Source organism: Lathyrus oleraceus, chromosome 1 (assembly GCF_024323335.1).
Source record: "Lathyrus oleraceus cultivar Zhongwan6 chromosome 1, CAAS_Psat_ZW6_1.0, whole genome shotgun sequence".
NCBI classification, from domain to species: domain Eukaryota; kingdom Viridiplantae; phylum Streptophyta; class Magnoliopsida; order Fabales; family Fabaceae; genus Lathyrus; species Lathyrus oleraceus.
In genome coordinates this window covers 174,332,650-174,349,057 of record NC_066579.1, presented here as the reverse complement: position 1 = coordinate 174,349,057, position 16,408 = coordinate 174,332,650, and positions in this window count along the sequence as shown.

Sequence of the window (16,408 nt, the reverse complement as noted above, 5' to 3'; positions counted from 1 at the left end):
TATATAATAGGTGACCGACCAAAGCGTGAATTGGTATATATGCCAAAACACTCATCATCCGAAAGGAGGGCTTGAAAACGCAAATCGACTTACAGGATGGACATTCGACTCTGCGACGGGAAAACGAAATCTTACTCAGCTGGGGGAAAAAAACCCAAAGAGTGCATGAGATATAATATCCATTACCGTCAGAACGTGGATAGTATACTCGCATGAGATATATTATCTATTACCGTCAGAACGTAGATAGTATACTCACATGGAAGGAACACCAGGGATACCGGTTACTAGGTATATAATAGGTGACCGGCCGAAAAGAGAGACAATTGATACCAACACCAACAGGGTAAACGAAAGATAACTCACAGGGGATAAATTGCAAGCATCCGGCAATCATCCAGGAGACATATCACCGGTTAGGGAGATACACTCAAAAAAGGAGAACAAAGAATATTCGATTCCACAAAGGATTACGAATCTTACTCGACTGGGGAAACACAACAGGCTTCGACTGAAGAGTGCATGAGATATATTATCCATTACCGTCAAAACGTGGATAACATACTCGCATGGAAGATTATCCACAACCGGTTACTGGGTTAATAAAGGACAAATCAACCGAAAAGAAAGGCATCGGGATACCAAAACTAGGTATATAAGGATGACCGATCAAAGGGAGCAACAATCATTACCAATCAAACGGGTAAATGAAAGATAACTCACCAGGGATACATTGATAAACATCAACGATCCGGGGAACAAATCACTGGCAAACGGTGAAAGGACCCACTGAGGATAAAATTGCTAGCATCCGGCAATTATCCACAAGGAAAGATCTGCTGGGGATAAAAATTGCTAGCATATGGCAATTACCCAGAAGAGAGAGGGAACATCAACATCGAATACTGGATGAAGATAACCACAAAGAGTCACCATCATCGGTTAGGATGAACAACAAGGTTAACTCTGCAAAGGGGAGAAATTAGGATTTACAACTACCAAATACGGGGTAGAAGACCAAAAACTCTGGCTGAGGATAGGGTGAAATAATTGCCGAATACTGAGCAATTATCCAACTATTCCACAAGAAAGCACAGACTCCGCTAGGGAGACAACAACAACATAGGATTTACAACTACCGAAAACTGGGTAGAAGACCACAAAATCCACCATCAACCAGAATGAACCACAAAGGTTACCTCTGCTAGGGGATAAAAGTAGGATTTATAACTACAGAAAACATGGTAGAAAACCAACAACTCTCCTGAGGAATAAAAGGTATATAACCACAAATTCCGCCAAGAGGGAGAAGGGAACATAGGACTTACAACTACCGGTTACTGGGTAGAGGCCCACAAAATCCGATGGGGATAAACAGAACTATTGCCGGTTACTGGGCAATTCATTCATTTATTCCACAGGGAAGCACAAGAGATAGTTGAAAAATGCCAATTCAAGATCAAACCAAAAAGGGCAAACTGAAACAAGACTCGTCCTAATGAGGATATAACTCAATAGGAAGATCCATCCCAATATATGTGTTGGGAGGAAACGGAAAAAACCGTCATCCACGAGGGTATATCATCAGTGGGGAATTGCAGAAGGAAAGACAGACACTTTCTGCTTAAGGGGCTGACTCTATATTGAGAGATTAGACACCCGACATCTGCTTGGGAAGATCTACTAGAGAGATCTATATCACCATTAGCAGGAGACAACAAACAAAAGATATATGGAAAAAAATGCAATCATGAATATCTGAATGTTGAAAGTATGCATGAATATGCGTAATTTATGTTTGATGAATGCTGACAAAACAGACATATCTAACACAAACAGGCCCAGGAATCAAACGCCCGGTACTACACTTCCAGAGGAAAATCCAAGAAACCAACTGGAAAGCCAATCCGCTGGAGATCTACATGCTAAAAAGCAAAGATCTGCTGGAAAGCAAAACAAAAGATATCACAGAGGTCACAAAATCTCTGAGTGATGGATCATCAAGCAAACCCAACTTGGGGAACAGAAGTTCACAACAGGCATCAACTGCCATAAAGACAAATCTGTCGAGGAAATGGAGAAATCCTGAGGTTTCTGTAGGGGGATCCTCGGTATCAACTGGGAAACAAGAGTTCACTGCACAAGCAAGAACTGCTGAAGAGAACAGAACACACTAGTAGAATCTAGCCGCACAAGCAACTCTACTGGGGATACTGTCAGCGACTCCATTGGGAATAAACCCACTGAGGGAAAATAGATCACACAAGTAGATTCTGGCACAAGCCACTCTACTGGGGATCAAAACATCAGGAAATCACCAAGTCTAAGAACGATAGATCACCAACCAACCCAACTAGGGAACAAAAGTTTACAACATGCAGAAACTGCCACAAAAGCAACTTTGTTGAGGATACCAACTCTATTGGGGATACTGCAGGGAAATCATGACACTTCTGCAGGGAAATATCACAGACACAATTCACCGTACCACAAATCTACTGTGGAATTATCTGAGGAAGAGAAGGAGAACTGGTGATCAACCACCAAATGTTGAACCTTCCAAGAAGAACCACCAACCGCTGAGGAGGAAATAATCACTGCTCTGCTGAAGGGATAAGAGGTGAAAACCTCAACAAGCACTCTGATGGGGAGAGATAGCATAGATGAAGTATATCATATCAACCACTCCACTGGCGACCTTACTGAGGAAACAGACGAAGTACCGGGATGTCAACCCACCAACTACCGAATCTTCCAAAAGGAAAACACCCATGCTGGGGAGAGAATATTGTTGGAGAGGACTGTGAAGTTCTCAACAAACACTCTGCTTAGGGAACAACCCCAACAACAATCCGGATAAAGAGGATACAACCATGCCAGGAATATGAACAACCGTCTTACCCCGTTGGAAATCATGCCACCCTTGGGAGAGCACTGAGAAATTCTTAAGTATCCTTTCATCATTGTGAATGTTCACTTTGTTTAAAACAACAATTTGAAAATTTTATTTGTTTAAAACAATGACATTTTATCAATTAATACATGCAAAACATTTGTTGAATTGAAACAAATAAGAGTGCAAATAATTGGATAAAAGCTCAAATTTATTTGATGGAATGGTAGCCTGCAAATGGCAAGACTCCATAGATCTGTACAAATTTGAAATCGGTGATATATATTGGAAGAGGGCTACATTGAACATAATGACCATTTCTCGACCAATTTGAATCCGATGTATTCGAAGCTTCAGTTGACGACGATTCAAAAATCTTTGACGAAAAGACAGTTGTGGAACAGAAAGTCTTGTCAGGATGCCGTTACTTCCCAAATCCCTAATTTTTTTGCCTAGATTGCCCCAGGGTGAGGTACTCAATCTAGCGGGAAGCAAATATTCTCTTTTTTTTTATGTCTCTAACTTTTGCCTGGATCGCCCTTTCGGGTTTTCCACCGAGACGCTCATTTTTGCCTAAGCCGCCCTTTCGGGTTTTCAACTTAGCGAGCTATTCTGTTTTTCTTTTCTCTCTTTTTTTTAGGCAAAGTATTTCTTGACTGCATCTGAATTCACAGGACGAGTGAAATCCTCCCCATCCATTGTCGTAAGCATCAAAGCTCCGCCTGAAAAGGCTCTCTTGACAACATATGGAGCCTCGTAGTTTGGAGTCCACTTGCCCCTGGAATCGGGCGCGAAAGACAAGACTTTCTTGAGCACGAGGTCACCTTCTCGGAACACACGAGGTTTGACCTTCTTATCGAATTCTTTCTTCATTCTCTGCTGATATAACTGACCATGGCACATGGCAGTCAATCGCTTCTCTTCAATCAAATTCAACTGGTCATAACGACTCTGAATCCATTCAGCATCAGTCTACTTGGCTTCCATCAAGACTCTCATTGATGGGATCTCCACCTCTACTGGGAGAACAGCCTCCATGCCGTAAACAAGAGAGAAAGGGGTTGCCCCTGTTGAAGTGCGGACAGATGTACGATATCCATGCAAAGCAAATGGCAGCATCTCGTGCCAATCTTTGTACGTGACTGTCATCTTCTGGATAATCTTCTTGTTATTCTTATTAGCAGCTTCAACAGCCCCATTCATCTTGGGTCTGTAAGGAGAGGAATTATGGTGTGCAATCTTGAACTCAGCGCACAACTCTTCCATCATCTTATTGTTCAGATTAGATCCGTTATCAGTAATGATCTTATCTGGCACACCATAACGGCATATCAGCTGATTCTTCATAAACTTCACGACCACCTGCCTGGTCACATTCGCATATGATGCGGCTTCAACCCATTTGGTGAAGTAATCAATTGCTACGAGAATAAACCTATGTCCGTTGGACGCCTTCGGTTCAATCATGCCGATCATGTCGATTCCCCACATAGAGAAAGGCCATAGTGATGAAATCACATTCAGAAGTGTCGGAGGAATATGAATCTTATCCGCATAAATCTGACACTTGTGGCATTTCTTCACATATTTGCAGCAGTCAGACTCCATTGTCAGCCAATAGTAGCCTGCTCTCAACATCTTTCTTGCCATGGCATGTCCATTGGAATGAGTACCAAATGAACCCTCATGGACCTCAGTCATCAACAGGTTTGCTTCGTGTCTATCCACGCATCTGAGCAAAACCATGTCAAAATTTCTCTTGTACAACACTTCACCACTGAGGTAGAAACTACCTGACAACCTTCTCAAAGTTTTCCTATCTTTCATAGATGCCCCAGGCGGGTAGACCTGGTTCTGAAGGAAATTCTTGATATCAAAATACCAAGGCTTGTCATCATGTACTTCTTCAACTGCAAACACGTGAGCTGGTCTATCTAAGCGCATCACGGTGATATTGGGAACTTCATTCCAATACCTCACCACAATCATCGAAGCAAGCGTAGCAAGCGCATCTGCCATCCGATTATCTTCTCGAGGAATATGATGAAAGTCAACTTCAGTAAAGAACGTTGAAATCCTCCTCGCATAATCTCTATACGGAATGAGACCAGGTTGATTCGTCTCCCATTCACCCTTGATCTGATTGACAACTAGGGCCGAATCACCATACACATCAAGATGCTTGATTCTCAAATCAATACATTCTTCTAATCCCATAATACAGGCCTCATACTCAGCCATATTATTCGTGCATTTGAAAGTTAGCCTTGCTGTAAAAGGAATATGCGTGCCATGAGGAGTAATGATTACTGCCCCAATTCCATTTCCATACTGATTTACAGCGCCATCAAACACCATCGTCCATCTGGAACCAGGTTCCGGACCTTCATCAAGTGTAGGCTCATCACAATCTTTCATTTTCAAATACAAAATCTCCTCATCTGGGAAGTCATACTGAACAGACTGATGATCTTCAATCGGCTGATGCGCTAAATGGTCAGCCAAGATACTACCTTTGATAGCTTTCTGAGCTCGATACTCAATATCATACTCAGACAACAACATCTGCCAACGGGCAATCCTCCCAGTTAAAGCAGGCTTCTCGAAGATATACTTGATTGGATCCATTCGGGATATCAACCAAGTTGTATGATTTATCATGTACTGGCGCAAACGCTTAGCAGCCCAAGCCAAAGCACATCACGTCTTCTCAAGCATAGAGTATCGAGACTCACAATCAGTGAACTTCTTACTCAGGTAGTAGATAGCAGATTCTTTCTTCCCTGATTCGTCTTGCTGACCGAGTACACAACCCATCGAGTCTTCAAGAAAAGTCAAATACATGATCAGAGGTCTTCCTTCTACAGGCGGAGACAAGATCGGAGGTTCAGACAGATACTCTTTGATACTATCGAAAGCTTTCTGGCAATCCTCGGTCCCATCAAGAGACTGATCTTTCCGGAGGAGCTTGAATATCGGCGCACATGTGGCAGTCATGTGAGATATAAATCTGGAAATATAGTTCAAGCGGCCAAGAAAACCTCGGACTTGCTTCTCAGTTTTGGGTGCAGGCATTTCTTGTATTGCTTTGACCTTTGCAGGATCAACCTCAATACCTCTCTCGCTGACAACAAAACCCAATAACTTGCCAGAACGGACTCCAAATGTACATTTCTTCGGATTCAGACAAAGCTTGTACTTCCTCAAACGCTGAAAAAGCTTCAACAAATGTTCAACATGTTCAACTTCCGTTCTAGATTTAGCAATCATATCATCAACATAGACCTTTATCTCCTTGTGCATCATATCATGAAACAAGGTAGTCATAGCACGTTGATACGTGGCTCCGGCGTTCTTCAAACCGAAGGGCATCACTCGATAACAGAATGTTCCCTAAGGTGTGATGAATGTTGTCTTCGCCATATCCTCAGGTGCCATCTTGATTTGGTTATATCCGGAAAATCCGTCCATAAACGAGAAGACTTTGAATTTAGTTGTATTGTCTACCAACATATCAATGTGTGGTAGAGGGAAATCATCTTTCGGACTAGCCTTATTCAAATCTCTGTAATCAACACACATACGGACTTTTCCGTCTTTCTTAGGCACAGGCACAATATTGGCCACCCATAGAGGATATGTGGAAGTCACCAGAAACCCCGCATCAATTTGCTTCTGAACTTCCTCTTTGATTTTCACTGCCATATCTGGATGAGTTCTTCTGAACTTCTGCTTCACTGGCACGCACTCAGGCTTCAAAGGCAGGAAATGTTGCACAATATCTGTATCTAGACCTGGCATGTCTTCATACGACCAAGCGAAGATATCGACATATTCTCGTAGCAAACTGATCAACCCCTTCTTGACAGACTCTTCAAGAAGTGCCCCAATCTTCACCATATGAACACAATCTTCAGACCCCAAGTTGACTGTTTCCAGATCTTCGAGATGCGGCTGAATGATCTTCTTCTCGTGCTCAAGGAGACGGGTAATCTCGTCAGGAATCCCTTCAACATCATGTTCCTCTGCCTCGGATACAGGGAAATCAAAATTGGGAGATGGCGTTGGATCATTATGTTCAATGGGTTTTAGAATCAACCTGCATAATGATTTTAGATAATAAAAAACTTTAGAATTTAAACAAGCAAACCATTATGCAGATGAAAAAGATTGCTTTTATTCTTGTTTTTAGGGTTTTTTGTGATCACCGATTTCATGCAAAAGCAAAAAGTGAAAACAAATGGAAAAACAAATGTTTAACATGCATTAATTGAATGAAATATCATTGTATAAATGCTGCCAACAATGTCATCACTTCTCCTTTTGGCATGGGAGAAGGGTTTTTTAAACAAAGTGAACAAATTACGCTGACTTATGAATGACCGTAGGAACATCCACAACGACCCAATTATGGCAGATTCCGCCAGGGATAACCAAGTTGCCAGTATCCTCTGCATCCTCTTCCAGAATAGCAGCAGCTTCCTCAGCTTGATCAGCATGGATGAAACCTCCACTCTTGAACAGCCCTTGCTCGTTAAAAACCCCAGAAGAATAGCCAATGCCAGCCCGAGATTTATTGTCTTCAAGCTCAATCATCTTCCCCAAACCAGCAACTGCACCACATTTAATGGCCAGTTTCGCATCACGATAGGAAGCAAACGAAGGAGACTTCTTCTCAATTGGTTCAGCAATAGACAAAGCTTGGAAAGGCGTTCCAACCTCATCCTCAGCATCAATATATGAGAAAGAAGACAGGTGGCTAACCAGGAGAGCCTTTTCTCCCCCTACCACGACCAGTTTCTTATTCTTGACGAATTTTAGCTTCTGGTGTAGGGTGGATGTCACGGCGCCAGCCTCGTGAATCCATGGTCTACCAAGGAGACAGCTATAAGATGGGTGGATATCCATAACCTGGAAGGTAATCTGGAAATCACTTGGTCCAATCTTGATTGGGAGATCAACTTCCCCAATCACGGTCTTACGCGACCCATCAAAAGCTTTCACAACAACACCACTCTGCCTCATGGGAGCCCCTTGATATGACAATCTCGAAAGAGTAGTCTTCGGCAATACATTTAGAGATGACCCAGTGTCCACCAGCACGTTGGACATGGCGTCGGTCTTGCAGTTCATAGAAATATGTAAAGCCATGTTGTGGTCTCTTCCCTCCTTAGGGAGATCAGCGTCACAAAAACTCAAAGTGTTGCAGGCAGTAATATTTGCAACTATACTGTCAAACTGTTCGATAGTAACGTCGTGATCGACATAAGCCACGTCCAATACTTTCTGCAGAGCCTCCCTATGGGGTTCTGAATTCAGAAGCAAAGATAGCACGGAGATCTTGGACGGCGTTTGTAGAAGCTGGTCTACAACGTTGTACTCACTCTTCTTGATGAGCCTCAGCATCTCATCACACTCTTCATTCACAATGCCACTCGGGCCAACAGAAGAAGTAGGAGTCTTTTGTACAGAGGAGGGTTTGGCAACAGGTGCCGGATTCGGAACATTCTCTGCAGTCCCAACCGGACGCTCAGCAGAATCAGAAAAAACATGAGTCTTCGGGGGTGCAGAAAACACACGACCACTACGGGTAAACCCGCTCACATCAGCAATGTTTACCACAGATGTTGAAGGCAAAGGCACTTCTTTCCCATCTTCCACAGCAACTGGATTATAGCGGAAGGGAATTGCTTTCTCTGAAGAATAAGGCACCGGGCCTGCAGGCTTGATGACCAGAGAAGGAGATACCTTCGGCTTGCTACCACCATAACGGATGACAACAGGCTTAGGAATTTTGAACACAGGAGAAATCACATTCACTTCTGGTTCATCTTCATCAACATTTCTGTTTTGAAGAATCTCAATAGTCCCCTCATCCAACAGCTCTTGAAGCTCTCTGCGCACTTGGCGACAACCCAATCTATTGACGGAGCAGATACGACATTTGTCGTGGTCGTGCTCCATATGACTGTAATCACACAGCAGACGATGCAACTCGACCAATGACTGTCGAATATGGCTTACGTATTTGACCTTGTACTGGCCAGGGCAACCCTGGACCATGTTAACCGACTTCCCATGCTCGAGCAATGGGTTCTTCGTAACATTGGGGCCTGAGTCCTCAAAGCTCAGAATGCCGCATCTCATAAGGTCTTGAACCTTAGTCTTCAATGGATAGCAGTTTTCTATATTGTGCCCCGGAGCACCGGAATGATAAACGCAATGTTGGTCGGGCTTGTACCACCACTGCGGGTTAGCAGGTACAACCGGAGGATCCCTCGGGGTAATCAGTTTCCGCTCTATTAAAGAGCGATATAGCTCAACATATGACATAGGAATAGGATGGAAAGCGATCTTCTTCCTCTCATAATTCAAATTAGCCTGATTACTGTTGCCACGAGGCTGGTAAGCCTGTTGCTGTGGGTGATGTTGCTGTTGATACTGAGGTTGTTGCTAATTATGCTGATTGTTGTCTCTGAAGACAGGTGTTATATGAGCCACCTGATGCTGACTGCTGGCATGACGCACAGGCTTCCTCTTGGCAGAGGGTCTTCTGGGTTTATCATGGGATTGCACAACATGTGCCTCCCCATCTTTCTTCTTAAACGCCCCATATCGTTTAGAAGAGCCTTCATCCTTGGATAAACGTCCTTCCCGGACTCCTTCCTCCAATCGCATCCCCATGTTCACCATTTCGGTGAAATCAGAGGGAGCACTAGCGACCATCCGCTCATAATAAAATGAACTAAGAGTCTTCAGAAAGATCTTAGTCATCTCCTTCTCTTCCAACGGAGGAGTAACCTGAGCTGCCAGCTCTCGCCACCTCTGGGCGTATTCCTTAAATGTCTCTTTGTCCTTCTGGGACATAGCTATGAGTTGATCACGGTCAGGAGCCATATCCATATTATATTTATATTGTTTGACAAAGGCCTCGCCAAGATCGTTGAAGGAACGGATGTTTGCGCTATCAAGGCTCATATACCAACGAAGAGCTGCACCAGACAAACTATCCTGAAAATAATGAATCAGCAACTGATCATTATCTGTTTGAGTAGACATTTTCTTGGCATACATAACCAGGTGGCTAAGAGGGCAGGTGTTCCCCTTATACTTCTCAAAGTCTGGGACTTTGAATTTGACAGGAATCTTAACACCGGGAACCAAACATAGTTCAGCAGCAGACTTGCCGAACAAATCTTTTCCTCTGAGGGTCTTCAATTCCTTGTGGAGTTCAAGGAATTGGTCATTCATCGCATCCATCTTTTCATTAACATCTGGGCCCTCAGACGGCTCAGAATGATAAATGGTGTCGTCTACCCTAGGAATGGTATGCACGACAGGAGTAGGCATTGCAAGGACGGGGCTAGATGCCGGCATGGAAGCAAATGTAGGAGCTGGAATATCAGGCATGAAACCTGGAGGCATACCCCACGGAAACCCGGCTGGCATGGCTGGCATGAAATGGGCACTGGCAGCTGGCACTATTGACGCAACTACTTCAGATATAACAGTCCTCTGGGGAGGAGTTGCAGGCGGTGGGGACGGTTGATTCTGAGCAGCTAGAAACTGCTCCATCAGAGCACTTAGTCTGGCAACTTCTTCTTTCAGCTCTCGGTTCTCTTGTTCAAGTTGATCCATCACTCTTGCAGAATTAGCTCGGGTGTAGTACCGATGAGTCAGCTTGTCTTCAAAATAAATGAAGAGTGAAATTCTGGTGTAGTCAGAATTCAGATGTTCTACTCCAAGTCATGACATCTGATCTAACATTGTAACTAATACAGCAAGATAGTTATTAACCACTGTACTAATATGCACACGTTCACAGATGTCACGACATCTCATTCTATGTCACCCTAGAATGTATGAACACCTGGTTCTGTGCATCAGGAAGAAAGACTCAACAGAATTCAATCCTAGCACTCACTTCTGTTTTTTTCTTACATGATGTCATACTGTTGATTTTGGACATCATCTGTTACATTGTTCCAGTGTGTTTGTCTTTTACTTGTATTTCCTGAATTAAAGGTTGAACACGTTAATCTAATTCCCACTTATTAGATTGCTAACAACTAGGCTATTTGTTAGGTTCATTAATTGTAGGTTAGTAGTTGGTTTCCTGGTTTTTCTCTAAGCTGTTGAATCCCTGAAGAATAGCCTGAGAAAAATACTGAACCAGAAAAACCAATCATCCTACACTTTAGCACCTGCTGTTGGGAATGAATGTCACAACATTCAGTTCGACATCCAGAACATATGCTGATTCTGTTATGTTCCTGGAACCTTACTGTGCTAAGTTTGCAGTACTGTAAAAGACCAACTAGTCTCTACTTCAGTATCAGCCTTCAGTATCAACAGTCAAAACATCCAGTTTGACAGTTTCACAATGATCCTTCAGCCAGGTCTGTTATCCTTGAAAAGAGCAGACTTAAATAAATACTGAACTGAAGGTAACCTGCTTATCATTCAGTATACGCTGTCACTGATGAATGTTACAACATTCTGATTGACATTCAAACAGAAGGCTATATACCAGGTCTGTTATCATCTTGATAAGCTGACTGGAATACCTGCTGAGTTATGACAGTAATAGAAACACATGCAGAAGGAAAACAAACACAGGAAATTGTTAACCCAGTTCAGTCCAACATGACCTACATCTGGGGGCTACCAAGCCAGGAAAAAGATCCACTATTAGCAGTATTAATTCAGAGTTAAACTCACCCGTTTACAACTCTTCACTTAATCCCTACCCAATGCAATCTATACCTAGGAACTCCTAGATAGAAACCTCCAGTTTCCATTCCTATCACTACAAATACAATGTAATGTTCACACACCTTGAACTTGCTTCACAGCTTCATTCAAGAACAAAATCACTCTTGCCTACAGGCTTTGAGTTACAAATACTCTCAGCTTTTACCACTGAGAAACAGATGGCAACCTTCCCACAGACTGGGAGGTTTACCTCACACACACCCCTAAATTTTCATTCTAAGAGGCTTACAAATACTAGGTTACAAAGTGCTATTTATAACCTAATCACCCAACTGGATTTGGGCCTTCAGAAAATCGCAGCAACTTGTTCTTTGCTGTTACAAAGTCAGCAGAAACTTTCTGCTACAAACAAGGTCTTCAATCCTAAAATCTCTCCATTTATATCTCCTTATTTTGAGCCTATATATATTCCAAGACCTCCACAAATAATGCCACATAGGATTCTAACTAATTTCTAGATATTAGTGTGCTAACAAATAGGCTATTTGTTAGGTTCCTTAATTGTAGCTTGGTTGTTGGTTTCCTGGATTTTAGCCTGAGAAAAATGCTGAAACAGAAAAACTAAACAACCTACAATATAGCATATGCTGTCAGGAATGAATGTCACAACATTCAGCTTGACATCAAGGACCATATGCTAAGTCTGTTTTTCCTGAAAACAGACTGTACATAATTTGCTGAACTGTACAGGACCAACCTTTCCATTCTACAGTAGCAGCTTACAATAATAAATGTCAAGGCATCCAATTTGACATTTACACATTTAGCCTTAAGTCAGTTCTGTTTTCCTCTTGAAGAACAGACTCAGAAACATACTGAAGTGTAGCAGAACTCCACTCTGTTTATTGTTCAGTATATGCTGTCAATGATGAATGTCATAACATCCAGTTTGACATTCAGACAGTAGGCCTTATGCCAGGTCTGGTATTTCCTTGATAACCAGACTGGAAATAAACACTGAGTTCTAACAGAACACCAACTGTTCTATTCCTCAGTATTTGCTGACAGGGATGAATGTCACCACATCCAATTTGACATTCAACAAATCCTGTATTAGCTAATCCTGCAGTAAACTACTCAAGTGTGTCATGACATCAGTCATGACATCAGAGTACAGTTAGATATTCTAACCTACAATGCAGTCACACCTTCACACCATGTCATGACATCAGTCAAGACATTAGAATCCAGCTAGTGTTTTACCATACAATGCAGCCAATTAAACACCTACAAACTCCCCCTTTGGCAAATTTTTGGCTAAAACACTTTGATCCCCATAACAGAGTTCATAGCAGTGGAATCACACATCTAGCAGGAAATAAACCTAGCTAATACACTCAGAGTGGCAGCACACTCACATACATGGGAGCAGAAGTTAAATACAAAACTTCAACACACATCAGCTGCAGGGGGAGGAATCTTTGAATCTGTCATGAATGTCTGTTTTCATAGACCAATCTGTTGTCTGGGGTCATCACCTGTTACTCCCCCTTTTAGTCACAAATGTTGCCAAAGCCAACAACATAACCAGAAAAAATGACAGACTTACAGACTTAGTTTTACTTCACAGTTTCAACCAAGTAAGTACCCACTTGATCTTGCTTCACAACTTAGATCAGGTAATCACCCACTTTTGCTTTACAGTAGGTACAGCCATATCAGATTCCAAGACTTTGAGTCTGACATCTTGATCCACTCCTGCATGAACACTTTCTTGAACTCCAGCAGGCACATAAGATATCTTATGTTAAGACATCACATATGACATCTTGTGAATACTCTGTCCTTTTTGTTAACAAGGCAGACTATCAGCAGTTTAAACCACATAATAGTAGTTTAATCAGCAGCAGGAGCAAAAACAATTACTAGTTATGGCTACTAGTAATACACACATGCACAAGGGTACTTCTCCTCCCCCTAAATCTTTGCAACAATCAGAATTACTAGTTATGGATGCAACTAGTAAGACACACAAATGTAAAATGCACAAGGGTACTTCTTCTCCCTCTAAATCTGTGCATTCATCAAATAACAGCTGCTGTAACTCCAGCACCTGTACCAGCCAGAATGTCCTACTGGCATCTGCCTCCATATTTCCTTATGACTATAAGTTTCAGAAGGAAATAAAAATATTGTCCAAGGCAATGTCATGACATCCGGTCAGACATTCTTCTGCTCACTCAGCCTTGACACATACCACATCATCCCACTAGCTAACAGGTTTCCAAACCTTGTTATCTGAGAACACATAGACCACAAGCTTGATAATTACTTGCAGTGCAAGGACAGAACTCCCTTTGTCATGAACAACCTACTCTCCTCTTGAAACTGGGAGATCACACATGATCATATCCAACATCCCAAGGTTGGACCTTCACATACTTCCTGATTCAAAGAGAACCCAGACCACTTGATGAATGGAAAACATAAGACGCATCTTCATGTCTTCAAGAGCACACCCTCTGTTCAACCCTCTTGGCTGAACACATCCACACTCTGTGTCAATCTCTCTTCTAACCAGAACAGAAAACCACTTCACAAAATGTTCTAACATTAGTTAGGACATCCTCACAACATAACATGGCACACCAACTTAGTCCAAAAGAGCCAGACACAAAGTGGGACACATACATTCTCATCCCATTACAAGAGATAATCTTCCATAGATAGCTTAGAACTCCTACCACAAGCTCCAAGAGATGAATAGAGAGACATCTCCTTTTGTCTTCAACTTACTACTTTTCTGCTCAAAAGTAATTTGTCTCAGACTTTCCTCAAGAATAATCAGCTGCCATATGTTGATTATCTTGATCCTTCGAACTCACTTCTGAGATAGACCAAATGCCACTGGTTGATTACCTCCTTCATGAGTCCTCATATGAAAAAGTCAAATGCCACTTTTTGACCTCTCCAAGTTTATCAGACTTCTCCCAAAGATGTTCTGACCTTCCAAGTGAGATTTGAACTTCAAGCTTTTTGAAGTGTCCAATCTACAACCCTGTAGACCCTTCTATCTCAAGTTGATGTGCCACTTCACCAACTAAGAATCTGATGTTGAACCAAATGTCACAACATTGTGTTTTGACATCCAGCTGTTGAATTCAGCTCCTTCTTCTGCCACTTGAAAGAACTTCCTCCCTTCACAGAACAAGAGTTCAATGTTCTCATAGACTTGATTGTGGAACCAAGTTTGAGTAAACAACCTCCATCCTGCAGGTTTGCAGTTAAGTCATCCAAGTTCACACCTTGATGAATCCCTGCTTCTTCTCCAAAGACATCAGACACTCTGGTGCATGAGTCTTCAGAAGGACCAGTTAGAGACTAACCCTTCAGCTATACCAAGGATTCCACGTCCTAAGGCAAGGCTGTTTCCATGATGTCAAGAATGCTGCCACTTGTTCTTGACTCCACAGTGTGCATAAGCTAATGCACTTCCTTACCTAGATCAGAAATAAACTGATCCAAGTAACCACCATCAAGACTATGATGTCTTCTTCTTCTTGTACATACCAAGGCTGAACATGTTTCTTGCCAGGAAACCTTTTTAGAGATCATATGCTTTTGCTGCCACCAAAGAGATAGATCATAAGCCAATGTACTATCCTTCCTATGATTCTGCACAGGGTCTTGAAGAAGTGATGTTCCAACATCTTTAAGAACATCAGTTATCTTGAGCTCCAAGGATAATCAATTAAACACTTGTACTTGGCACAAGTAGACATTGATCTTAAATCCTTTCCCAATTATCCTTTCAGATACTTCCATCATAAGACTACTTTGAAAGTACTCTTCTTGTATCAACATCTTCTGCTTGCAAGCACCTCGACAATTTTGAAAGTCTTCCCAGATTAAATTCACCCTTAGGAATTAGAGAGATGAATTCTTCCTTGCAAATGTGTCACACAACCACCAGAACCCATGTGACACAGGTCAACAGCCAACCAGACCCTAGGCTGACCAGACTTGAGGAGGTTAACCAAAACTCCCCCTCAACTTAACAATCATGGAAACTCCACACCAATAACCATGCATTGTATATAAATGTCTCAACCTGACATACACCATCCCTACCAGTGGCAACTAACTCTATGAGTTATACCTATACATACTCCAATCACACCAATCAGACTCCAGCTGACCATAAGTACTAGTGATACAAAACAGCACCAGTCAATGGTAAATATGCATTGCTAGAGCATACTACCTCAACTAATCTCTGAATCTTCATATTCTCACTCCTTGTAAGAACTGCCACTTCTGAACGTGGTGTTTGAATAACAAGATTCATGGTTCCAATCCTCTTAAATGATATAGCAATCAGGTTACCCCAATATTGACTTCTAACATTCAGGGGACTTGTCTTCCAAAACAACATAGTACTTCAGGGAACACCTATTCCACCCTGATCAATCTACAGGAGTAAGACACTCAGCAGGAAATTGCACAATGTCACATCTCAACCAGCTCCACTTCTAGAGATCAGACTTCTACAAGTGACCTTCTTGAGCATACACACAGTTGACCCTACCCTTGTCAACTGAGCACACACAGATGTCCCCTCTTCCAGGTCAGGAGTAGGTTCCAAACAAGAGTATCCCTTTGTTTGACACCTAGACACATCTGCTCTTCAACCAGTAGCTGCATACTTGTTGGACAACATGTTCTAAACTCACATAGAACATTAGTTCCACCTCCTTGGGACACACCTTCCTTGAAAGACTTCAAGGTCTTCACATACAC